We start from the raw sequence: 26,842 nt of genomic DNA on the forward strand, positions 1-26,842 counted from the left end.
GTGCCAGACCATGTGCTGGGTGTTGGACACGAGCCAACTGTACAACTTACTCAGTAACATACAACTATTGCCACGCTAAGAATAGGTTTAAACACTTCAACTACTTAGATCACCTTTTGTGCTATCCATTATACCAAATCACTGTGATGTGTACATCACTGAGATGTGTATAATGTATTTGATACATCTCAAAATAGTAAACATAAAACAACATTTGTTTAGTTTACAGCAATATTAGTTGAATTCTATTGAGCAAGTCTATTAACAAAGGCAAGTGTATATTAATCCTCCCCAGTTATAAATATGGCCATACCTGAAGTCACTCTACATTAGGCCTAGATAAATCATGGACTATGAAATAATCAGATTAAAGCTCATCTGATCCAACCACTTAACTGATTCCTTAACCCTCTACTACAATCCTAATACATGGTTGTGAACCCTATTATTGCACAATACCATGGGTCTGAAATTCTAAAGCAGCTGCCTACATTTGGGACCATTTGGAATTTCTTCCTTATGTTGATCTACTATTCTTTTTTTTCCCCCTTAAGGGTCCTAAAGTCTCCATCATCTGACTTCCTTTTAAATATTTTAAGACAGCTATTATATCTTCCATAAGTCATTTTCTTCCCAAAGGAAAATTTTCTATTTTCAGTACACCGTTCTGAATACTGTTTTCTGAGTATCGTCTGAAACATGCTTTCTTAGGAAGCATGATGTCTAGAGTTGAACATAATAAATACTTCAAGTATAGGTTGATCTTTACTTAATAGAGCACTGCTATTGAATTCTTCATTGTAGAAACTTTTTTTAAAAATGTAATCTACGAGAAGATTGCCTTCTTTGGTGGTCAGTCATAGCACACAAGTAATTCAGATTGAGACCAACTAGCTACTAAAACTCCCTAAAATTTTACACAAATAACCGTGAAGCAAATTCTACCTTCATCCCATCCTTGATAATTTGAGTTTTACCTCATCTTTTGGAAATTGAACACAAATTCCACCTCATTAGATTCAGCATGTTGTTCTAGGCTATGAAGATCTTTCTATCCATCTGAGAGGAATGAAATCAATTAAAGTGATAAACATCCTTTCTCTCTCTACCCATTAACAAAAAACCTTATGCAGAATCACGCTGAGGACAGAACTCTGAAGTTACAGTAATAGATGTAGTATATAAAGTTCTGAAACCAGCAACACTGGCATTTGTTGAGCACTTACTATATTCCAGATTCTGTATCACACCCCGCAACGAACCACTACATACCACTCTCAAAGAACGTATCAACAGTTGTGGAAATACTTTTTCATTAATTCATTCTTCCCGAGGTACTTATTAAAGATCTATTACATGTGAGTCACTGAGCTCTTTGTAAGGGATAGAAAAGGGACTAAAATATAGCCTTTGTTGATCTATTACTATCAACTAAATGATTAATTCTTCATTTTGTCTACACACATATCTGGAGGCATTATCAGATAAGTTTGAAGAATCTATTTTCTTTCCTTTAAAATATCTGAGTGACATCATAGTCATCTTTAGTTAGAAAATTGGGATAATCACTCCAGACCTTCTATTTAAAGATTTCTTAGTTGCTGGAGCTTATATTAAATAATGGAAGATACCACAAAAAAAGAATATGGTTCTGTTACTTTCCCCAATTTTTACCCTAACCATATGTCATACTTAAAGTGCTGATTTCGGTTGGGCAAGTATACTCTGCAAATGGGATTGCTTAGTAGAAAAAGTAATTCATGGACAAGGTAAAAAAGTCCAAATAAGATAAAATATTTTACAGTGAAAAGTAAACATCTCTTTCACTTCAGATACCAATTCCTTAGCCTCCTTCCTCAGAGACACTGACACTTACTCATTTGTATATGTATATATATATATATACATATATATATATATTTCTACAAACGTTCCATTCACATATGAACATGTGCAAATGTGTATTCTCTATTATGTAAGTGGAGGGCATTGTATGCATATATTCTTAACCCATCTGAAAATTCTCCATGGGAGCACACATGTCTGCTTTACGAGATAATTCGAGTAAATAAAATATCTCAATTTATCCATGAATCCAAACTATTCTAATCAAAATTACAGCAGAGTATATTTGGTTGGTTTGTTTGTTTTCAGAATTTAGATGAGTAAATGTCAAGAATGACCAAGATCATTTTGAAGCAAAAGACGAGCAACTACTTTACCTACCATATTTCAAGAGTTATTATTAAGCTGTTGTAATTAAAACACTGTAGTATCAATTCAGAAAGAGACAAGTGGAGAATAGCCATGAACTCATAAACAGGCCTATGAAAAAGGAGGAATTTGGTGAATACTAGAGTAACATTACACATCAAGAGGAAAGGAAAACTCTTCAGCTAAAACTGGCTGTCTAAATGATGGAAAATTATCTCTATGTCATACTACAAAAATTAATCCCACATAAATTAAAAATATAAACATGAAAAGCAAATTTTAAATGTTTAGAAGAACATGTAAGAAAATACTGTCATGTCTTTGAAGTAGGGAAGAATTTATTAAATAAGAAATAAAACAACATAAACCATAAAAGAAAGGACAAGAAATTTTTTAAAATCTCAATACATCAGATAATAAGATTTTGTTGATGATGCCAAGCATATACTGAAAATAAATGTTTATGACACATATAATAAGAATATGTGTTAAGAATAAAAAAATGACAACCCACAAGAAAATGGAGCTGATTAAATATTGTGATTTGAAAACATGCCTTTGTTTCTTCCCTCTCAATAATCCTCACAAAAGTATAAGAGAGATTAAAAAATACATAAATCCATTACAACAGAAGAGTAGAAGAAGAGATTACAGATTAGGATTTCTAAAAAGTTTTTAGAAGATAAGAATTAGATATACTAAATGACATTAAGGAAATAATGCAGCTTGTAAATGACAACATAAATCAAAATTAGAAAAGTTAAAAGGCACTTTAATAAAACTTGAGAATTATAAATAAAAGAAGCCATGATTTTAGAAGTGAAGATTAAATTGAAAAATACAGAAGACCAAAGAATCCTACAAGAAACTTTAAAAATGCCTGAAGAGAAATAAAAGGTATAAAGGAGGAAAAGTCCAAAAGTAAAAAAGATAAAAAGGAAGAAGAAAAAGGACTCAAGTGTAAATGAGAAATAAGTAGACAAAGAAGACTCAACAGATGTGTTTATGGAATCGTCAAAAAAGAAAAACAAACCAGAGAACAAAATAAATACAATGAAAACTATAATTCTAAAAAGTTTCCTCAATATAGAAAAAGATTTGAAATTATATTTGAAAGAATCCACTGAGTATCTGAGAAAACTGATTTAAAAATGACCAAGAGTAAGACATATTCTCGTAAGATTATTGAATATCAAAGGAAAACACTTCTTAGGTTATTTATACCCAGGCCAAAAGATCAAGTCTCTTATAATGGAGAATCTCATAATATAATTAATCACCACACTTTTTGAAAATAATGCTTTATGCCAGAAAAAAAATCAAGTAGCATATGTAAGATGCTCAAGGAAAGAGAATGGGACTCAATGATTTTTATATTCAGCCATAAACTAACTTTACTTAAGATACAAATATGAAGGTCATAGACAAAATGTTAATGACATTTAGGAGCTCAGGGAATATTGTTCCCATGAATATTTTCTGAGAAATTTACCAGAAAATGACCTTCAGACAAACAGAAAAATGACACTGATGTAAGGACTGATGATGAACATCATTATATTTACTCAAAGAGCTATGACCAAATGAAGGTTATAAGGTGGAGAGGACATTATACAATGGCTTTGACAATGTAGACGTAGCACAACTATAAAAAATGTGAGGAGAATAGGGAAACATGTAAAACTTTTAATTACTTTCAGTAATCGTATTGGTGTTGGTTATAGTGTGATTACTACACTGAAACTTTGCATAATGAGGGGTACAGCAAATGAGAAGTACTGTGCTATGCTAATTCTGTCATCTTCAGTGTTTTAGAGAACCAGCAATATTAATGTAGAAGAAAAGATATTCTGATGCAAGATAGAGGAGGCTAAGTGGATTTTAAAGTGCAAGTATCAGAATATATGCTAAAAAATTTATGCAAACAATGACCAAGCTAGTAACAATGAGCATCTCCAGGGTTCAGACTGTGGTCTTGAAATAACATTCCCTACTTTAAAATGCACACCACACATAGAGAGAGAGACAGGCAGATAGACAGACAGAAAGAGAGAGATAAGGAGAGATCTGGGGAACAACTGTACGAGATGAATTTGGAACATCCCGTCAAAGGCAATACATATACCAAAAGGACTCAGGAGCCAACATGAAGAAGATCTCACTAACTAAAGACGCGAAAGCTTGAGGATCAATAAGGATAATTTCAATTGATTGGAACAAATTAAATTAAAATCTGTAAGTCAATAATGCCGAAAAAAAAAACAAACCTAAAAAACCTCTTCTGTCACTTATGGAGGATAACTGGGTAACTAGAATTCAACTCATTCTTCTGAAAACTGATAAATAAAAGGAAGCATTGGAGAATTTGTCCCACCATTCTCTATGAACTATATAACTAGGTAGCCAAATAGTAGATGAAGGGAATTTACTATTTATAGAAATATTTTGACTAATAAAAGAAGGAATTATTGAATCAGAATTTCATCCTTCCTCACTTCTGATTAACTAATGAATCTAATTATTCAGCATCAATGACTGGTATCATAAAAACAGAAACAATCAGTCATTAGGTGCCTCTGGATGGAAATACACAACACCAGCTCTGAAGCGGTCTTGCACCCCAAAATAAACCTGCATCTGATGAAATCTGTAGGTCCAACTATCAAGAAATACATAGGACAAAGGAGCAGGTTAAAATACATCATGCAGATAAAATCAGCAAAATTCGTACTACAGGAAATTTTATCAATTAAATTTCCTATTTTTTTCAATGAATGCATTGCAAGGAAAAAATATGGGGAGATAATATGTAGATTAAAAGAAACTTACAAAAACTGGGGAAAAAATACTGCTTAGGGAAGTACACTTGGGTGAAAAAAATTGTAAAGAAAAGCAAGATGGTTAACAAGCACCCAGGATGGTAATAATTTAAAAGAGAGGAAAGATGGTGTTGAGATGGTGCATGTGGAGGACTTTTGGGATGGTTTTCAAAGTTCTATTTCTTAATCTGTTTTTCTCCAGAGTATTTTTCTTGCAATGATGTATGAAACCAAACATTTATTTCATGAGGTTCTTCTGTACCTGTGTTATAACTTGCAATAAAATTAAAAGATTTGTAATAAAAGAGATTGTACATGAAAATGTTTCAGACTTACTGGATATGAGTTCAGTAAATGAAAGGGCCTACCAACTGCTCAGAATAACAGATGGGAAAAACTACTTTTCAAGGCACACAGTCATGAAATGTCAGGGCACCCAAAGAAAAGAAAAGTTTTTAAAGATTCCAGAGAGAAAGAAAAGGGGGTCTCAGTATCCACTCTGGAAACTGGAAGACATTGAATAAATGCTTTCACATTTTTAGGGGAAATGATGATCAACTTAGAATTTTATATCTAAACCAAATATTAGTCCAGTGAATCAGTCCAAGAAGATAGAGATCCAGGAGATGGAGTGAGAGAACAGCCCAAACAACTGCTCAGAAGACCAGAGAACAGCAAGTCCCGCTCAGTGTGACACAGGTCACTCAGGTAGAGACATCTCTAAAATTAAATTGAAACTGGTAGAATGTCTGATGTGTTTTGTCATGTGAAAAAAAAATGTTATTTGTATGGATTTTTTAATTCCTTTGCTGAATTAAAAGGATGTAGAAAACTAAGCAACAGGCAAAATGATCATTATTAATACAGAGAAAAACAAAATGTACTGTAAGAAATGGAATGTAATCCTTGAACATGTATTTGTGTACATGAATGGAAGTAAACTTAAGGGATAGTTCTTACAAGTAGCAAGGTTGGATCAAAAAATATTTTCTCTTTTTTGACTGTTTCCTGATTGATTTTCAAAGACGTTATACAAATTTACACTCCCATCAACAGTGTATTAGGGTACATTTTTCCCTCCACTCTGCTAAAAATGTAATTATCACTTTTTTATCTTCTCCATTTTAATACAAATTGAATATCATTATTGAATAAGTTTGCATTTTTAAATTGAAGTAAAGCATCTTTTATGTTTATAAGCCATTGTATTTCTTTTTATATTAAATGTCTTCCTTTGTATATTTTTTCTATTTGTTTATTAACCTCTTCTTATGGAATTATAAGAGCTCTCCAGATAAATAAAATCCGTACTTTTTGTCATGTGTGTTGTAAATAATTTTGCTCAATTTTCCTTTGAATTTTATGTTATTTTGTGCTGGGCAGAAATGTTTGTGCTTTTTTTTTTTTAATGTATTAGTGTTTACTTTGTTTTCTGGGTTTGTGTCTTGCTTAGAAAGATGTTTCCCATTCCAAGATTTTTTAAAATTTGCTCATATTTTCTCTGTATTGACAACCTCATTGTTTAAAGTTAAATTTTTGATCCATCTGAAATTTATACAGACATGACAAGTAAGGAGGAATTCAGTTTTATTTTTTCCCAGATAAGTCAAGATTTTAATACATTTCAGACCTGAGTAAAATGAATTTTGTTTTAGAGTAAAGCTGAGAACTTCTTATTTTCACTCAGTGAAACCTACAAGACCGCAGACAAGAAAGATGCTAACTAAACCACATGTGAATTGTTACTGCCTCTGCCTATCTTCTCACATGCCTATGACTGTAACCAACCTGCTCCCTTAGTATGAGACATCTAGTAGGAAACTCCCAAGGGATTTAAAACTATCCAGCTAGTGAAGGGAAGGTCCTCTGACTTAGGATCCAAGTCTGCACATGGGTTTCTGTCCTGAGGCTTGAGGTTATAAAGTATAATCACATCTACAGACCCTGTTTCCTAACTGCCACTCACTATTGAACTACTTTAAAAATAACAAGTTTGCTGAGCCCTATTATCAGAAGAAAATGAACAGTAAGAAAAGAACTATGATGGGTTAGCATTTTGATCTAGGTTGAAGTCAGGAAAAAGCAACAACAAAAGTACACCTTCACCTGCCCCTGGGTTTACAGACCTAACCAAATGCCTGATAGATGCTACCATAAGATGCCAGGGATTTCTACCAAGTAGGGTATTTTAAAGACAACAGTGGTAGTCTTGATAACTTTAAGGTACCCTACTTGATGGTCTTGAGTTTCTTCCTAAATTGTACAGCAATAGAATAGACAGTCCTCTAATCACATTTTCTCCTGCTGCTGAGAAAGATCTAATTTATTTGCTTAATTTTGTTATCCATTGCCCAAGGTGTCTATTCCATCTTTGATTCTCTGGCCATCATTTTTTGAGGTTGATTCTTGGGATCCACACTTGGCTACATGACTTATTACTATGCTTTTTTACTCTATGCTTCAAGGAGCCTAAGAACAGCTATGAAAGAAAGAAAAAGAAAGAAAGAACTAAAAGGAAGTAATAAAAGAAAGGCTCCACATTAATTAGAGCTGGAGAGTATCTAATGGAAGTTACTTTTGTTCAGATTTCCATGAAGGCTTTTAGCAAAGATAAATGAGCCCATGCCATGAAGTTGTGTATGTTTTAAAAAATGATAAAAGGTTAATTGGGTACTGTGTGAGCAAGACTGTGTATAGAAGAACACTTTAATTGATGGTCAAAGTATAGTTAATATTCATATATCTTATGTCTACAACAGGTTGCCATTCCACACAAAGCTTACACAAAGTTTTGAGAGACAAAACAAAAGAGCTTAGCAATGTGTGCATAGTTTGCAATAAAACATTTTGGGGAAATTAGATGGGAGAGGGGAAGGGGAAGGAGCTGGGATGCCCAGCAGATGTGAAAAGATGTGTTAAGGAGGGAAAAGTAAAATTGTATTTTTCCTCTAGCAACCAAATGGTTCTTTGAATAATAACCACATGTTTGTTCCAAGAGCAGTAACACCATGGAGAAAGATTTAGGACCCCAATAATGAGAGCTAGAGCTGAAGGAATCATTATTTACAGAAAAAAAAAATCTTAAGAGGGAAGAAGCAGTCATTAAGATAATACTCATCAATAAGAGTCAATCTTATCAATTTCCCCTTGCATTTTCCCCACAGCTTAAATTCTGTGTTACACAATGATTTCTTCCCCTGCCCTAAGTCAGAAAGTTCCTTTTACCAAAACTAAGAAATATAAAACTACAGATTTATATACATTTGACATGGAAGTAACTAATATCACCCACCAGAAAATATTATGTCTTTTCTTTGCTATGTAGACCAGCAAAATAGTAAAGTGGAGAGATGAATTGAGACTCACAAGATTGTTTTTCTCTTGTGAGGATTCAGCCTTGAAAATCTTGGCCAAATCATCAAACTGCTCTTCTGTACATTAGATAAAAAGACCCATCAAGTTGCATTTACCCAGCTAAGGTGACTCCATTGCAAAGGCTACCTTCTACCTAGTAGAGCCTCTATACAAAAGAATATCTCATTGCAAATCCTAAGTTTCTTGAGTTCCTCCCTCACTTCTCCCATCCTCTCTAACCCCCAAACTTTCTTTTATTTGCAAACTTGTTTGTCCTTTATCCTTGGATGTACAACCTAGTCTTTGTCACTTTGCCTTTACTCCTGGGTATGTTTTCATTACTGTTGCTGTAGCAACACATTCATAGAGACCCCTTGTAGTAAAACCTCTTCCAATTACACTATGTTTCCAGGGATCTCCCTTCATGCATCTCATATCTATCTCATCTGCATTCTCTTTATTAATCCTCAGTGCCATTTTATAGTTTTTATTCTCAATCACTCTGATCTGGATGTTAAAATAGCCTTTTACATGGTATCTAAAACACTGTATGACCCCACTGTTGTTTACATCACTAAGTTTCTTTATCCTCTTCCCCAAAAGCCTGAACTTCAACCACAAAGAAATCTCTTTGATTTCCTCAAATGCATTGTGCTCTTGGTCTCTCTTCTCTTGGTCTTTGCTCAGACACCTCCATCTCCCCACTCTTTGCTTGGCCAACTCAAAGTCATCCCCCAGGACTCAGCTCAGATGGCACATCCTCTGGTCTTTGTGACTTCTAGGCTAGGTAAAAACTGGCTCTCTCTTTTATCTCTGCCACAACATGAGTCATACTTTGTCTGGTTCTCTGGATCCTCCTCAAGGCTGTAAACTCCTTGAAGTCAGGGACTATGTTCTTTGCAGTTATACTCCTTGTGATTACTGCTCCTTTCAGATTTGGGGAATGAAAATGACACATACTATCCCTGAAAATGTCTTGACTTTTCTCCTCCATGATTTTTCACATGATGTTCTTTTTGCCGAAATTTCATCCCTCAAAATCAAGACTCCCTCCAGCCCTCTGCACATGCCTTGGTCTGTTATAATCTTGCTTATTCTTCTAGGTCAGACTCCGATGTTCTGTCTCTCATGAACATTCTCAAATCAGACCCACTGACTGATCCAATTTATATCCTAACTGGATAACATGAATCACACACTGCTTTATAGTGAATTCAGCCCCTGTTTTTTGTCTCAAAATAGATAGATTAAAAATATGGACTATGTCTTATAATATTTGTATTCTCTGTTATCTATCAAAGTGTTTTGCATAGAATCAGTGCTTAATATGTACTAAATGAATTATTGTAAAATAAATTTCCAAAGCTATGAATTTTTCTGTGTTTTCTCTAGAAAATGTTCAGTAGAGGTGCTTTTCCCACTGTGACTTTCTTAATCTTTCCCACTACAACAAGGAAGTATATGATTTATTTCTACATATTTCCCTTACCAGACCACAATAGAAATCCTTCTGAGGACGGTGGGAGCAATAGAAGCATGTGAATAATTCTGTTGGGTACAGGTGAAATTTAGAATTCACACCAATTCAGCTGATGTTTCAAAGGCTCTGAGATCTCCAGTGGAAACTTTTCTCTCTTCTACCTAAAAGCAATGTGGAGTTGTGCTGTTTCTCATGTTTTCTCTCATCACTAACATGACCAAAGCCCAACCACCTATCCTTTAATACCGCAATTCAAATCAGACATTATTAGTGAAATCTTCTCTGCTTTCTCTAAGTTGGGCACATCCTCTTCCAGCCCTGTACACACAATACTTTTTTCGTATCTCTCTTATGACAGTCATCTATGCCTCATATTTTTGTGAATATTTATACCCAAGTCTTGTATCCCTTTTGAACAGAGTTCCCAGAGAGCAGAATTTGTGCCTGATTTTTGCCATTGCCCATTGCCCATAGAAAATGCCTTGCATGTATATATTGGTTCTGAAGCTTATATTGTCTGTTAAATGGTATATTATACATATATAAAGATTGTGTTATGAATATGATATGTACTTACAGTGTACGTATTTATATCCTTGGAGTGGAACTAATATCTATATTAAGCCAATCTGGTCACCACTGTAAAAATGAGAGAATCAGTTAATGTTATTAGAGCCTAAATTACTGTACCAAACATATTTTGATGCCATAATTTTCCCTTTTAGGATGTAAAAAGAATCTCAAATAGAATTTTAATCATATGTCTTAGAGGTCATTTCATTCCAAAGACTTCCCTGATCCCCAAAGAAACCTTGGCTTTTTTATTATAATTCCATAGCAGTAATTACAGAATATTGTAACTGCCCACTCATTTAACTGCTTTGTCTTGATTTCCTTGGGGGCAGAATAATGTTCCCCTTCCCCCAACCTGCCCCCATCAAAGAAGTCCATGTCCTAATACCCAGAACCTGTACATATGATACCTAGTATGGCAAAGGTAACTTTGCAGGTGTGACCAAGTTACGAATTTGGAAATTCAGAGACTATCCTGGATGATCCAGGAAGGATCTAAATGCAATCCCAAAAGTTCTTATGAATGAAAACCAGAGCTAGGAGAGTCAGAAAGAAGGCAGGACAAAAGAAGCACAGGTTGGACCAATACAACTGGTAGCTTTGAAGATAGAAGAGTGATACAAGCCAAGGAATACGAGGGGCCTCTAGATGCTGGAAAAGGCAACAAAACAGAGTCCCCCCAGAGCCTCCAGAAAGAACACACCTTGATTTTAGCCCAGTGAGATCCATTTCATACTTCTGATTTCCAGAAGTGTACAATTACGTGTTGGTTTAACCCACCAAGTTTGTGGCAATATATTACATCAGCAATATAAAACATATACAATAGCCAACACGTAGCAGGTGATTCATAAATATTTAGTCACTAAAAGAACCATAAGATATTAGGCTTGAAAAAATGTCTGCCAGAATTAATGGATGTGGGTAACACAGAGGGTGTGTCTGTGAGAGAAGGGAAGGTGAGGAAAAATTACCCAATACTAATTAAAGGTGGACTGGTGAGAGAGGTGCTGGGAAATAAAAACAAAAACAAAAAACAACAAATATTCCCCATTTTCTGACTTAGGTAACTAAATGGATAATATTACATATGTAAAGAAAGAAAGGTTATCCTCTTAGTTTTGGACATCTTTGGAATTAGGGTCACCATGGAACAACCAGATGGAGATATCTAGGAGACAATGGAAAATTTGGTCCAGAAACTCAGAGGAGATCTGATGTAACCCAACAGCCTTGGAATATGAGGTTAGAATAGCAAAATAGCTGGAGACAAAACTAGAAAGGCAGCATGATGTTTCTTAAATGCCAAGGGAAGCCAAGTCCAACTCATTAGGAGGTTGGGATGGGCACTGACAGTATCTGAACTGGGAAATGAAGTAATCAAACTGATGCTTTAGGAAGATTAATGTGGTGGTCTTATGTAAAATAGACAGGTAGAAGGGAAGACTTAAGACAGCAATATCATGTAGACTTTACAGATCACTTTCAAAGATACTTTCTTATTTGATGCTCACAGCAATCTTGTGAGGCAGGTAGGACAAAGCATTATCAAAGAGCAACTTCTTTGTTATATCATTATAAAACCAGTTGTATCATATTGATGATTATATCAACCTACTTTTAAAGCTTTCCATATAATTTGCAATATGTTCAATTTCTTACTACTCTAATCAGTGTGTTAGGGTTCTTGGTGAAATTCCTAGCTCCTAATATTCAGAATCCATTCATCACTAAAAAATCAACAGAAATGAATGAATATCATCCATATCAAATATTTTAATTCTTATATAACCCAAATCATCCTGAGGGGGAGGGGGAGAACATTGTATTATTATAAATAGAATAACAAAATATTGCTGTAAAATGAGTTGGATCAGGTGCTTTTATCACAAATAATTGTTGTTATGATAGATCCATCTTGGTCCAAACTTGCTAACCAAATAAAAGCATTTGGATGAACCAACTGCAAACCTTCTCTAGAAAGTCTCTTGCATGGCACTTCCAGGTTTCAGTTTTGACTCCAATATCCATTTGACAAGGCTTCAAAAAACACATATTGCAATGAAAGAGTCTCTGGGGCTATATTTAGGTGCTGTTAAATCACCAGGAATGATTGGGTCATGAGAAGAGAAAGATAACTGAGAGAGTGCCCAGGTAAATCAGGTTAGGAGCTCAAAATTTCTCACCATTACAATTCCCAATTCAGTTCTCCTTCTTTGATTTATACAGGGCTGCTTGGAAGCATCCATATGAATAATTCAGCACCTGAGAAACAAGGTAGGTCTATCTTCATAGATTAGAACAGGTTCTAAAGCTGATTTCCCTGTGACTCAGCCTGTGTCATGATTTGGTTCCACACCATCATTAATCCAGACAAAAAGCACTATCTTCAAAATGCAACTCTTAGCAATTATTTAGGGGATCTTAGTGTTTCAGCAACCCAAAAGTGGTCAACATGGTCTAAAGCCTATTGCTCATGGTCAGTGGATGAGCAACATTAGCACACATGGGAGCTTGTTAGAGAAGGAAAAACTAGAGACCTCCCAGTGACCTACTGAATCAGAACCTGCATTTTCACAAGATCCCCAGGCAATTCATTTCCACCTTACAAATTTGAGAAGCTCTCATCTAAAGCACAAAAATTTCAGAAATTGCTTTTAATTGTATCCCCTAAAATCCTTCCAGCTAACATTTCTATGACATCACAAGAGCTCGAAGACTTTCTAAGTTTCTTATTTATTTTGCTTCTTTTGATCAGTTTCCAGGAAATCATAATTAGCCAATCATCCAAAGAGTTTTCAGCCTCCTTATACGAGAGTATGGTGATTGAATGCATATGAGGGCTTTTTCTCACTAAACACACTTCATGCTTGACTCTACACATGCCGCATTTCCTTTTTTTCCATCTTAATTTGTATAAATCTTAGTAAGGGAAGAAGAGGGAGCACAGTTGGCAGAAAATGTGTTGGGATGAAGTGGAATGCATTACAGGTCAATATCTATTTCTCCCTAGTTCCACTTCACAGGTAATAATTTCAATTATTGGATGTATGATTTTAACCAATTTATATTAACTGGATACTCACTCATGGGAAACATTTAAAGCTCTGCGTTTAATAAATTACCAACAATTTTACTATCTGCATTTCCTTACTCAGAGATGGCTTGAGGGTGACATTTCCTCATGAGTAGAGCAGGTGAGCAGAAGTCTTTCTTGCTGTGTTGTGTTTTTTTTTTTTTTCTGTTTTTCCAAAACAGCCATCAGCTAGTTCCGCAGCAGGTGCAGAGCAGATTGGCTGGTGTGGAATTTCCCCGAGGACACCCTGCCCTGTCTACTTTGATTATCCGCTGGTCTTGATCCTGTGTCCTGATCCTGTTTGTTGCCTTCCATGTCCACCTCAGTGACTCTCCACCATCAGGCTCCTCACTGTAGTCATTTATCTCATCCACGTGCTGCATGTCCTCATTGTCCTCTGAGTCTTTGCTATCCTCGTCACCTCAGCCACTTCCTCCCTCTTATTATCATGATCCTCTGAGGCTGGGCTTGCCAAGAGATAGCAAGTTTATTTTCTTTCTAGGTGATGCTCTGGAGCCAGGCCTAATGCTGCTGTTTTTGCAGCTGTCACTGCCTCCTCCACCCAGGGTGCATCCGGATTAATGCACGGTCATATAAGGCAAGAGTGAAGGCAACAAGGTGGACGTGGCTCCTGGATAGCTGTTTCACCTTGGCCCAGTCACTTAACCTCTCTGATCCTCAGTCTCCTCATCACATCCCGAAACAGCAGCCTGCAGTGGTACCTTAGATAACAGAGTATGCATGGTAGCAGGATGATAGCAAAGGCGAATTGTTTTCAGCTTCCTGCAGGAATGTTCAGTCTCAGCCCAGAGTTTAGGCACAAGGGACAGGTATGTGCATACACATAGACTCAGGAGGCCACGATTACAGTCCTGGCTTGGTTACTATTTGCAATCCTTTGACAACCACATGGCCTTCGACAATCATTTAGTCCACCTGAGGCTCTGTTTCCTAGGGACCATGGCATGGAGGGGAATCTTCACTTACGTTCAATGTCAAATATGTATCACGTGTCCTTATGCATATACCACACATTCCTCCCAACAATTCTGTAAGACTAACCTTTAGTCTTAATATGAGAAATCTTAATATGAGAAAACTGAGGCTTAGAGAGGATAAAGAAGTTTCCCAAGACCTCATGGCCTACAAAGAGCTGAGAAAGAATTCAAAATCAGGTCTAGCTGACTCCAAGACCATATAAAAAGACCATGTATTTTTTTTTCTTTAGACCAATGCAGCCTACCGATATAGTATTTGTGATGTCAAATGAATTTTTATAAATTAAATAACTTTTTTAAAAAGCAAAACATACAGAAAGATGTGGTTGAAATATTTTAACTAACTTCATTTCTGTTGTATTACAAAAGCAAAACATCTCAGCCTCTGCCCCAAAGATGCTGACAGTCTAGCTGTGACAAAGCCTCATAAAACAGATAATGCATATATATACATTCAGTTCACTGACTTAAGTATATCGTAAGCGTGGCTGGGTTTGATTTTGTAAGAGATACAAAGATGAATAAAATGGGCTCCTTCCCTCCGGGAAAGAATATCATACTATATTGAAGTGAAGCTAATACATAATAAAGAACTTGTTGCAAAACAGGACAGAATGAAATGAGTGTTGAACAGTGGTCCAAGCAGCGTATCGAGGGAGTACAGAGAACAAAACACTGACTGAGCATACCAAGGAGGAGTCTACAGAGCATGTTACTTTTAAGAGTCTGGAAAGATGGGCAGAGAATGTGAGAATGAATTCCAGGCTAAGAAAAAAATGATGGGCAAAGGCAGAGAAGCATGAAGGCACACTTGGAAAAATGTTGTGTTGAGATAGTTACATCTGTGGAGGAAATGTTCCTGGAGAGGAAAAATAGAAAGACTTCCCATCTTAACTAAAACTATTCAGTCTTGTTTGAGTTTTTTTTTCCAGTATGCCTGCTCTCCTGGTTTTTTTTTTTTCAATTTAAATGATGTCATATCTGAATAAAAATAAAGTTTCACGTTATACCATGAGAAAAACTGGACTAAAACTTTCCACTGTGTAATGTGCTAATTACAGGTACCAACAGCAAAACCAAACAGGTTAGGGAAAAGCAGAGAGTGCCCAAAGAAGAAAATTTGTACAAAACAAACAGGGCTTGAGTTGACCTGAAATAATAGGTTGGAGATGGAGAGAGAGAAAGAGAGAGGAGGAGGAAGAATTGAAAGGGAACTCGGATGATTTGTCATTTCAATCATGCCTCCTCTCCTGACCCAGTTTGCCTGAGTGGAATTGTGCAAACAATTGTGGAGCGTCTCTGCCATCGTGAGTACATATCGCTGTGGTTAAGTTTAAAAACCCATGAAATGAAACATGCTACAAAGAAATAGAGTGTTTTTCAGTTTGGTCTTTAAAGTTCCTCCTTAGCAATTTATATCTTCTCACCAAAAGCTTAGAACAAATTTAAGTTCATGGGGTTTAAGTTCACCTCTTATTTTTCTTTGTCTCTCACATTTCAGTGTGAATAGTGAGCATATAAGTAGATGATCCGGGAACCTATATGCAATTTTTTAAGGATATTATTATTGTGGCATCATTGGTTCTTTACAAACACGTACAGGCTCTTGATTAAAAAAAAATAGCAAATAATATTAGAAGAATTGAGTAGAAATATAATGAACCCAAAGTAGTCCATAAGTGGCTGCTTAAAGAGCATACTGGAATACTCACTAAATGATTCAAAAAAAAAATGGACATTAGTTAAGTATATATTAAGTGCTATTGATAGAACATAGTACATTTTTATGTTCGATCAATAATTAAGTTGATAAACTTTTATTGCATTAATAGGCAGTGTTAATTATATTTAACATTTAAATAATGCTTCACTATGTTCAGAAAAAATAAGAAATATATTGGTTTAATTATTTTTAAGTCCTTATTTTTCACTCCAATAATTACATTTGTAAACCTGAATTTAGGAGTTTTAAGCATTGGCATAGTTCTATGCCTCTCCTAGGAAGCTGGTCAGAGTCTGCATGTGGTCTTACCGTCTGCAGAAGGCAAACCATCTGGATGGAAGAGAAAAGCTGACCTAAGAAAACCAGCTTAGACATTCCAGAGACAGCTTTCTATATGACTGAGCTCTAGGTCTGACCCTAGACACCAGGAGGAGAGGGAGTCTAGTTGTCCATTAGGAGAGAAACCCGGATTCAGGTACTGCTAATGAGTTAGTAGGAGGGAAGGTAGGCACTCTGAGATTTCTTAAGTACACCTGCTCAAAATGGAGAGACCAAGACATGGCCAAGATGGTGCAGAACATTCACACTCCTGACCTAATAGCTCAAATGTGGGTGTCCCATAAAAGACATCCTCCCTCCTCAGTGTCCTATTCTCCCAAGACTATTTTCCAAATCTCCCTACAATTCCAGTGGTATCACCCTCTATCTTTTCCCCTATATCTAGAGGTCCATTCCATGCCATATCCAACTCTGGCTCCTGGGACCCCAGCAGGGTGTACAGTCCAATTCAGCCAGATCCAATCAATACAACAGCCCCTGACAGGCGGTCCAAAGGGACCTTAAATACAGGGAACTAGTTCCAAAGGTGTTGGAAGGGATGCAAAACCAAAAAGGGTAATGAGAGAACCCTTACATCAGCAACAGTAGAAAGCTACTCTTGTCTCCCAGGCTGCAGGGATTTAAAAAAGAATATGAAATTGCTAGACCCCAGAAGTCAGGGATGCCGGATAGAAACCGAGATCACCAGGGGGTAAACTGTATGGTAAGCTGATACGAGACGAAGAGACACAGCCATCACCATGAACATTGCCTAAGTCAGAGTGTAAGAGGGGGAGTAAAACTCTGGCCCCTTGATTTCTCTGGATTCCAATTTTCTACCAATTCACTGTTGGCCAAATCAAATGAAAACTGTCTGGGTTAACCCCTTGTGATACAGAGCAGGAGAAATCTGGCAGTGGGTCTGAAACCAATCACTACGTGACTGACATAGCCCCCTTTTCACCCAGGACTGGAGAGCAGGCGGTTATCTCATATCCCTCTCTCCAGTGGTCTTGAGGAAGACATCTGGGACCCACACATCAGAATACCCTGGAGTAATATCTTTAATGAGCCTCTCTGTCTCCTTAAGTAACTGATTTTTCTCTCTCCATGCAGCAACTGAGAGTTGCTGCAGGGCTTGGCTTGTGGCAGCTGCTGAAGTCTCCCACCCAATTCTGCCAGCCAGGAACCAGGACCTAATCACAGATGTGGGATCTGCTCTTGCTGTAGAACTCAGCACCCTTAACCCCCAAGTAACTCTGAGGTCCCTGGCGCCGCGTAGTGATTCACTGTAGAACTGGGGATCTTCCACAAATGGGGATCTTCCACTTCTTTCTCCAAATCATATTGCATCTAAAGAGGATAACCATTTTCAGCTGCCACAGTAAAGATACCAAATTCTCAGTCATGGTTTAACATAATAAAGATTTAATTCTCACTTGCACAAAGACTAATGCAGTTTAGGATTTCTTCATTTTGAAGCAAAGTTGTTTGGATAGCATGGCCTCTGAGGCAGCTCAGCACTGAGTTGCAGCTTCCAACAATCTCTGAAGAGACAGACACGGTCATTCACCAGCTTTGACAAGAGGTAAGATCAGTGATCAGTGAAGCTGCATGGTTCTTGCACCTCAGCCAGGAGCAAGAATGGAATAGCAGAGCCGAGAAAGAGGACTGGCAGCCCAGATTCACTTGTGCCAAGAGTCAGAATCATGGTCCAAACCATGGTCATGTCATCCTAAGTCTCTTGTTGAAATTGACGATTGTCCCCACTAATGCATATATCAGGATCACGTCAAGTACTTATCCTATCACTCACCCACCACCCAAGCTGCTCAGTGGTCCAGAGCCCACTCTGGCTACCACCCATACTTATACTTCCTTTTAGGGATCAAGGCTGAGGCCATTTGAAAGTACACTGATACAACTTTAACAACACAGTGAAGAATCTCCAAGATCCCCCTTCTTCCTAGGGGGACCTGGTGTTTTTGTTCAACAAACAACAATAAAATAAAAACATAAAAAACCAGAATGGTGAGCTCCTTTCCCATTATAATCATAAAACATGAAGTAACTCTCTGCATTCCTCTACCCACAATGATCTCTGACGTCTTGAACAAGAACCAGTAGTTAGTAAATTAGTTTTATAGGAGGACCTACAACCTATCCATGAAGCTGAGGGATCGACGATGACTTTTAAGATGTCAGTAAAATCATCTAGTGACTTTATTTGATCTGGGAAGTGGTCTAAGTCGGTAATCCTTCTTGAATGAATTGTCTTGTATTGCTTCTTAAGAAGGACTGAATTGAGCAGCCATAGAGAATGCGGTCCCCTCTCCTGATACTCAGGTTCCCTGTACTCCATCTTTGACCTGCTCCCCGACGTGGCTGTCACCCTCTTCCTGGGGTGATTCTATTCTTCTTTGAGATGGTACACTTTTCCCCTTATACACGTAGATAAAACTGTTCTAGCATATTTATCGATGGGTTTTCTGATTCCATGAAGCATTTGGCAGTCTGATCCCCCAGTTTGCCTGTTTGATTTTTTTCTTTTAAAGTCAGTGTTTAGTTTTTGTCAAAGTATTGCACTCATAGTGCTTAAAGACTCAAGTAGTACTAAAAGTCATAAAATGAAAAAAAGCAGTCAGCCACTATGACCGGATTCTTAGCTCCGGAGACAATCAATTTCAACTCTTTTTGACTATTTTATGTGGGGCTTACCATCATATTTATAAATATACTTGTAGTGTTTCTTTTCACTCTCCAGCTTTTATTTTCAAATTTTCAAAGCCACAGAAGCTTTGAAAGAGTGGTCCCTTTCACTGAGATTCACCAGTTGTTAACATTTTGCCACATTTGTCTTATCCACCTCTCTCTTCTGACTGAAATATTTGGCTGTAAGTTGCCTGTAGTACGACACTTTACAACCAAATACGGAAGCACATATCCTCTGTAATCAGGGTATTTTAGTTCCAAATGTCTCTGACTTTTGATGACACTGTTTTAGGAACCCACAGACTACGTGAGCAAATCCTCAGCTCAGAAACCAAACTGGCGCCCTAGTAGGCAAGTCTTTGATCACTAGAGAATTTTTATTCCTATCCTTCCACTAGCACGTACCTGCATTTACTTAACACCATAGAATTTGAATATAGCTCCAGCATTCCTCTACCTATACTGTTTTCTTCCATTGAAATTGAGTTTCATTTCCATTGCTTTTCTTCAACCTTCAGTGCCACATCTGCTAACAGCTTTCAGCTGACTTGTACAACCAGTGACCAAGGAGGAACTCAAATATACTTGCAACTGTACAAAAATGACACTAAGCGGCACCAGGCTTTGGTGTGAAAATGTTCTTTAGACCTTCTTGCAACATCTATACTTACCTTTATCCTAAAAGCATAAGAAACTGAACATGATGGAAGTTATCAGCCTCTATCTTAATAACTCAATTCATCTTCCTCCCCAGGCATATTCTTACCATTGCTCATACATATATGTAGACCTCAGTCTCAAGAGCCCCCTTGAATGATGCAAGAAAGACGAGAAACCACCAAATATTACACAGAAGATGGTGCTCGTTTGCCATCTGTTATTCCTAGGGCACCAGTAGTCAGAGTCCTTCTATTTCCACAATTTGGAACACATTTTAGAGGTTGAAAATATTCCACAAAGAAATCTGACTTCTGCTGCATCTGGGAAAGGGTGTGAGGAAGTAGCTTATGAGCTGTCCTGGGAACCCTGAGCTGCTCCTTATAGGGCAGAGGTCCCGGGGCCTCCTCAATCCTCCTTCCTCTACATCTTCAGGAAACAGGGCAAGGAAGGGGAGCTACAGAAACAGGATCCCAGCCGTCTGAAATACATCCTCACTGAAGGCATGAAGCAGTGACTTATCTGGACCTGATCTGAGGTCAGAGAAAAGACCAAGAAGAACAAAAGATGGGATGTATACCGCTGGGATGTTTAGGAAAATAAGTTGAAACATAGGTTTCCAGGGTGAGGTCTCTTTCATTTGGAGTCCAGCATGGGCAGCCAAGACAAGGGCAAATGGTGCTTTATGAGCCTGAAAGCTGATCTTTGATTTTCATTTTTCTTTTGTAATTTTTGGTGACTGTGCATCTCCTCTGGTCAGACCTCCCCTTTTGGACAGTAGAGATCCAAATCGCTTATAAGGATGCTTGCCGAGAGTGTTTTTCAATGTCTGTTTAACTTCCTTGAACAGGTAAAGATTTTGTCTTTCTAGTAAGAACCTCTGCTTACTTACAACTTAGAGCAATCATTAGCTTTTCGGCACAATGATCCAAGAATACTCCAAGAATTTTGGCCAAAGGTTTTAAGCTTGGCTTTTAAGTCTCCTCACTCATCTTTTATCTGTCTGCCTCTTTCTCATGGGCAGAGTCAGAAAGAAGTAGAGCATAGCAAGCATTTCTCCACCAGATGAATGATTTTCTAACTTTGCTTTAACCAATAAGAAGAATGCCTTTTTGTGTTTAGCTAGGTTATTTTTCCCCAAGAGAAACCAAATTTCTCTCTCCCTTCCTGAAGAGTACTTCAGTTGTGCAGTTTATAGAATTAAATATTTAATATTTCCCATAGCAAAAAGTATAGACAGGACCAGAAACAACTGCTTCCTAAAGCAAACAGCTCCTAAAAGAAGTAATAAAACTTCGACTTATGTAAGAGTACAACATACAGGTTTCACTTCCATGAAACTTAAAAATCACTTAAGCAGAGAACGAATGTAAACTCATCACAAGGGGAAATGGCAAATAATGTTACACTGATGAGTTCTAAATACTTACAATGGACATAGAGGAAAAACTTCGAAAGTAGACTTCAGGTGAAATACTTTACTTTTAACTTCACTGAATTACTTTGAAACTCTAGTATGAATTTCCACAGTCATGTTTCTCCAAGTGTGCTCTTCAGATCAACTGTATCAAACTTTCCAGCCTGTGTGTTTAAAATGAACATTCTTGAGCTCTGTCCCCGATGCCTTCCTGACGATGCTCACCCACTAATATTTGAGAATTACTATGAAGGAGAAGAAAAAGTGGAGTCATTATTCAAGAGAAGGGATTTACAAACATCAAACATCAATGGTAACTATGAAAATGACAATAAGCATCCATGTCTTTGGAAATGAGTGCTAAAATGTTCTTTGCTAATGAAATGATGAGGTGTTCAGTACCATTAATCCTGAGATGCTCATTGTTGACACTGGGTGATGGAAACATGGAGTCATTATTATTTTACTTTTGTATATATTTTAAATTTCCCACATTACAGAGTCTTTTAACATGTTGTTACACACTGTTCCCAAAATAAGGAAGAGACTCTGGCCATAGGGTGATTTATCTTTTTTCTTTTTTCACATGATGAACTAAAAAAGATTAATCCCACATGCTCTGGTATTTAATCTAATTTCAACTGAGCTGTATCTGATTAAAAACACACAAATTTCTGTTCGAAAGTCTTTTTCTCTTTTGAAAACAATGTTCTAGATTAAAATAGTCATTTAAAATTGTATTTTTTTACTTTCTTAACATTTCTCATTGTGTTTCTAGTTATTAATTATAACTAGAAAGTGACATCACCTTTTATTTTTCTGATCTTTTTCTTTCCCACATGACCCTGTCTCTCTTGAAAAATAAAACTCTTATTTTGGAAAAGCAACTTTAATATCTGGGATCAGCGGAAAGGGTCATGTCTCATTTATTAATGTGTTGGAGTCTTTGTCCCGTTAGTCTTTTTTGATCTGAAGAAAAATAACTTCATTTTTTTCTACTAGCCTCAAATACTCAGAGGCATTGAACTCTTAGCCTTTCTATGCCTGGCAGCTGCTTTTTAAAGGGCTAAACTCTTCTTAGATTGGTTTGTACAAGTAAAACAATTTGAAGTACATCTATAAGTTTTATGAGATCAATAGACTAGTCTACACAGGAGATGGCAGAATGGTGCGAAGAGTTGTCTAAGCCACAACTTTCTTTCAAGCAGCTCAACACTCTTCATAGACTTCTGCAAGACTGAACCAGTCAATACGTCCCAGCTTCTGCCAGTCACACTGCTGTGTAGAGAAATGGCAGCTGATGAGCTGAATCAAAGTCAAGGATGGAGCAGTCTACAGTCATAAGTATAGAAACAGCCCATGACTTACAAAAAAAAAAGCTTTATTATGAAACTGTGTTTTGACTTTTACATCCAGGGACATTTTTAAAGGAGTAGGGAGATTAAAAAGAAGAAATCAAGAGGAAAAGAGCTTAAATGGTAGAAAATATTGTTTGAAAATTAACTTCTGGCCAACATAGACGTAGCTAAGCTGTTTGAGGGGAAGACACTTTGCATCTCATGCTGTCAGTGGAGCATGCTGACTGCGCTTGGTCCGTACTAAGTAGTGATGACCTGGGCTTCTGCACACGCTGATCATTTCTAAACAAAAGTATATTGCATTCATAAACAAGCAGGACTAAATTCTATTGTTCAGGAGTGCAATCTTTGAAGTTAAATTCATAAAACGAAACAAAGAAGTGCTTATTAGAGAAGCTGGATCAGTGGTTACCTCTAAGGTGGGATGGAGGGTGAAATTTGCAGAGGGACACACGGAGGCCTTCAGGGGTGCTGGCAACATTCTCCTACTTGAACTGAGAGGTGGCTACGCAGGTATTAGTGTTTACGATAATTCATTAAGCTATATATAAATGTTTTATACCTTTGAAAATGTATATTGTATTTTACAATTTTTTTAAATGTTTAAATTAAACAACTACCCAACAGAGTGTGATTTATACACCTGGCTTGCTAACCATGGTTCTGACCAAACTGGAACAGTAACAGACCAGAATTTTCAATAGAAATTTCCATTGCTTAAGAAAATTACAGAGAGAGAAATATTCTATATTAATGTATGCATGTATGTAAACACATATTTTTTGTATATGGTTTTATTTCTTCACTAAAGATATACTTGAGGTTACATTTCTGCCATCTGGTTAAATCTCGAGGAGTCCAATTTCAGCTAACATTTCAGACTGAACTCTTCTGGTTTGAGAAACATTGGCCTCTAAATCTTCTCTTGGCTTTATCTTCTTTCACAATAGGATCTTACATTTCCTAATTCCCTCCTCTAGGCTGTCTTTTATAAGGTCTTCCAGTCAGATCACCAAGGACACTTGGTGCTCGTCCACTAAACATGAAGGAATACTACTTGTGGATGTTTCTCCAATCCAGACTAACTAGAGCGTACACTAAAGTTTAAGTGCTTGTGTGGGACTACACAGCTAGGGGTACGTTTTTGATGCCTAAAGTATTATATCATATCACAACCTAAGATAAATCCTATTTGAATATATAATCCACTCAGTACTAGGCTGCAACCCTTGCTAATAATCAATATTCATAAAGTCAATTCAATAGAATTATAAGAACTCTGAGCACTCTTAAACTTGAGCACAGACACCATCAGGGGAGAGTTATCCCACCAATTGCAAAAAGACGAAAGCAGGAGGGAAAAAAAAAATCAGTGTTTTCTAAGGAATGTTACATGTGTAGTTGCAGTAGGAGGTTACTACACTGAAATAGAAGAAGACACGTGTTAGCATGGAGATGGATTAAACTCAGTGAACCAAGTAACCACTTAGCTACTGCTCACCACCTTAGTATCTCCCAAGCATCTAAGTCAAGTCGTCTCCAAGCTTCCCACACCCTCCTCAGTCTAATCTTCCCACATCCCGCCCCCTCTCACTTAGTAACTTCTCTCAAGTTTGTCCAATTCTACGCCCATGACTTTTTAGCCTCTAACTCTTAACATTGTACAGTGTTCTTTCATTCAGAGCTGTTTCTGGACTGAAAAATAAGACCCTTCTGGAGTCTAGATTCAATTCACCCAAAGAAACAGTAAAAATGTGGGGATTCTAAGGTATGGAGTGTGTCCAGGCAAAGGTGTAGGTGGTCACCGCCGCAGCGTCATTATGGAAGTCCTGCCTGCTCTGTGCATGTGGCTGTGTGGGCTGGCCACGGAGCCAAACCTTGGCACAAGAGAGTCTAGAATTCTTGGAATCCAGACATCCATGAAGTAGCCATAGAAACCCAAGCCAATTTAAATATTTGAAAAATCCTTAGAGAAAAATCCTCTTTTCCCAATGTAAAACCACAGCAAATTATTGTAAACTGTTTGCTTGGAAGACAAAATATTTGTCTGAAGTCAGTGGAGAGACAACTTATAAGAAGGGCCCTTGGTGGTGTGAGCTTGGCAACTACTGCTCCAAGGAACAGAGATTTAGGCTGTTTATATTCTACACAGAATCTAACACATACAAGAACTCTATAAATATTAAACAACTACCTTTCAGAAGTGACATTGTGGTGAGTAGCTGATACTCTGAAAGCAATTAACAAGGATTCCAAAAAGAAATTGTTGTTCTTATGCCATTACAGAATACTACCGCAAGTAGACTCTGTATGAGATCAGCTGAAGCATTCTAACACTCATCTGTCACAAGCCGTACAAGATCTGGAAGAAACTGATTTGCATCAATTACTTCAGTGCTGGCAATGAAGTTTGTTTACACATGGATGTACTTGTTTACTGTTGTCAGGGATTGGTCGATTTGTTCCAGGAAGTAGGGTACTTTCGCTTTTCTTCTCAAGGCTGAATGAGATGTTTCATAACACACGCACTGAACAGATACGTTCCTAGCAGTTGCCTGTAAAACAAGTCCTTGGACGACATGAGTTCAACTGGCATCTCTGCCACCCCTTTGAGATGAGTGATGTCAGGGATGTTGCTTAATTTCTCTGAACCTCTGACCCGTGAAGATAACAGTATGGAGTTGAAGATCACAATACATATGAAAAACATACATGTGAAAGCATTTTGTAAACCGTAAGGGCAAAATTTTGTAAAGGACCAAAAAAAGAATTCTTTCATATGACTTCACATTTCCTTTTCTAAGCTCTTCCAATCAAACTACCAAGGCCCCTTGGTGCCTTGTTTTGGTGCTCTGTAGAATCATTATTTCCCCCCGCCCGAACTTCTGTTCTATTATTAGATATGCTATTATTCTGGTCAGATTCAAGAGAGAGTTATCAGCATGGTTTGTCACCAAAACTGCTTGTGCCAATTATATCAAACAAATCTTAAATTCCTTGAATGTAGTTGGGAATTTCTACTTGTGATTAGTAGGAATAAAGGCTTGCCAAATTAGACATGTAAAAATTAAACATAAGGCAAAAAATATATAGATATAAACAAAAGCCTTTCCTAATAACATATAAACCCTTTCATATAAATAAATTTATGATCGTATTAGTATATAAATACTTGATGAAATATGCAAAAACTTAAAAATTTAACATTAAAGCAAATTATCTTTGAAATCTGTTTTATTCAAAAAACAATACCACATATTGGTTTTACAAATTTAAAAGTGCTTTGATTGCTGTAGGCTGAGCAGTGTGCAGTGAGCAACTGATACATATAAATTTTCTAGACTTCCTCCTTTTATCTTTTCCTCTGGCTCACTGTCTGCTCCTAAACTTATTCTAAAAATGTTCTAGTCTTTTATTTCACTGAGAAACAACAAAACAATATACCATTCGGAGAATTGAAGGGTCAGCTACCTGCATTATTTGAACAGAGGCTTATACTCAAATGCACTGTTTCTCTAGAGCACTAAAATTACTAAAATCCATATTGCCCTTGAAGAAGAAAATAAAATAAAGCAGTTGCAAATAGGTTGAAAACCGACAATTCCTGTGTTAGCTGCTCCAGGAATATGGTAGGAAATTGACTTTTGTAATGAAGTGTTATTTGTGCCCTTCAGACACGGATTACTTGTTGTGCCTCCTGGGGTTAAGACATGGATGCCACTTTCTCCTTTCAAAACCTTGTGCTTCTTAAAATTGTGCAAGCTTTCTGAACTTAACATTTACAGCATACAGTTTTCCTGGCGCGTGTGCTTATTGGTCAGGGATGTTAGGACACAGCTGACCCCATAAATATTTGAATCTATTAATTTATTCACTGATTCAGCAAATATTTACTTGCACCCATAAACCACCAAAACATTGAGCTAGGCACTGTGAAGACTAGATGAGAATGTGCCTTTCATGTACTCACATTTCAGGGTGCTGCGTGCAACTGTATAAACAACTATTAGAATGGAATGTAATATGTATAATTACAGAGATGAGCATGGGATCCTGCAGAGAAGAAAGGAGTTGTTAAAGGCCCCACAGGCATAGAGATTAAAAAAAATTGTCATGAAAGCCATATACATGCTAAAACATTTA

At 37.0% G+C, this 26,842-nt stretch overlaps 1 long non-coding RNA gene across 2 annotated transcripts in view; it reads right to left on the minus strand.

Annotated features, from left to right (window-relative positions):
• Positions 1–25,028, minus strand: part of LOC140696387 (uncharacterized) — a 31,397-nt gene extending 6,369 nt beyond the window's left edge. The window contains exons 1-4 of one of the 2 annotated variants that reach the window (XR_012072649.1): positions 24,894–25,028; positions 21,355–21,586; positions 10,445–10,506; positions 9,926–10,028 (exon numbers count right to left, since the gene is read on the minus strand). This is a non-coding gene — a long non-coding RNA (uncharacterized lncRNA). Of the gene's footprint in view, positions 1–9,925; positions 10,029–10,444; positions 10,507–21,354; positions 21,587–24,893 lie in introns of those variants that run through there. The other variant, XR_012072648.1, reaches the window with a different exon arrangement.
• Between the last annotated feature and the right edge of the window lie 1,814 nt (positions 25,029–26,842).

The sequence above is a fragment of the Vicugna pacos genome, chromosome 1, assembly GCF_048564905.1.
Source record: "Vicugna pacos chromosome 1, VicPac4, whole genome shotgun sequence".
Lineage (NCBI taxonomy): Eukaryota > Metazoa > Chordata > Mammalia > Artiodactyla > Camelidae > Vicugna > Vicugna pacos.